Consider the following 874-nt stretch of genomic DNA (forward strand, 5'->3'; position numbering starts at 1 on the left):
GAATACTAGCAGTCCTTCCGCCACACAAACGTCTACTGCCAGGAGTACTAGCAGCCCTACCAGTACCCAATCTACTACTGCCAAGAGTACTACCAGCCCTTCCACCACCCAATCAACTACTTCTAAGAGTACTACCAGCCCTTCTACCACCCAAACTACTACTGCTGAGAGGAGTAGCAGTCCTTCCACCACACAAACTACTACTGCTGAGGGAACTAGCAGCCTTTTCACCACCCAAACTACTACTGCCGAAAGTACTAGAAGCCCTTCCACCATCCAAACTACTACTGCCGAGAGTAGTAGCAGCCCTTCCACCATCCACACTGTTACTAATAAGAGTACTAGCAGCCCTTCTACTACCAAAACAGAAAATGCCACAGGGACATCAACCGATGTCACTTCAATACCTACATCCGCAAGTACTCCGTCGGCAGAAGCACAGGTCACAGCAACCACGCGTAGCACTTCTATTTCCAAAAGTACTAGCAGCCCTTCCACCACCCAAACTACTACTGTCAAGGCTACTAGAAATCCTTCCACCACCGAAACTACTACTGCCACAAGTACTAGCAGCCGTTCCACCATACAAAGTACTACTGCCGAGGGAACTAGTAGCCGTTCCACCACCCTAACTACTACTGCCAAGAGTACAGGCAGCACTTCCACCACCCAAACTCCTACAACTGATAGTACCAGCAGCCCTTCCACTACCCAAAGTTCTACTGCCGAGAGTACTAACAGCCATTCTACCACCCAAACTACAACTGCCGAGAATACTAGCAGTCCTTCCACCACACAAACATCTACTGCCGGGAGTACTAGCAGCCCTTCCAGTACCCAATCTACTACTGCCAAGAGTACTACCAGCCCTTCC

The sequence above is a fragment of the Notechis scutatus genome, chromosome Z (assembly GCF_049901735.1).
Source record: "Notechis scutatus isolate UNSWTSFEM ecotype Mainland chromosome Z, rNotScu1.2, whole genome shotgun sequence".
Classification (NCBI taxonomy): Eukaryota; Metazoa; Chordata; class Lepidosauria; order Squamata; family Elapidae; genus Notechis; species Notechis scutatus.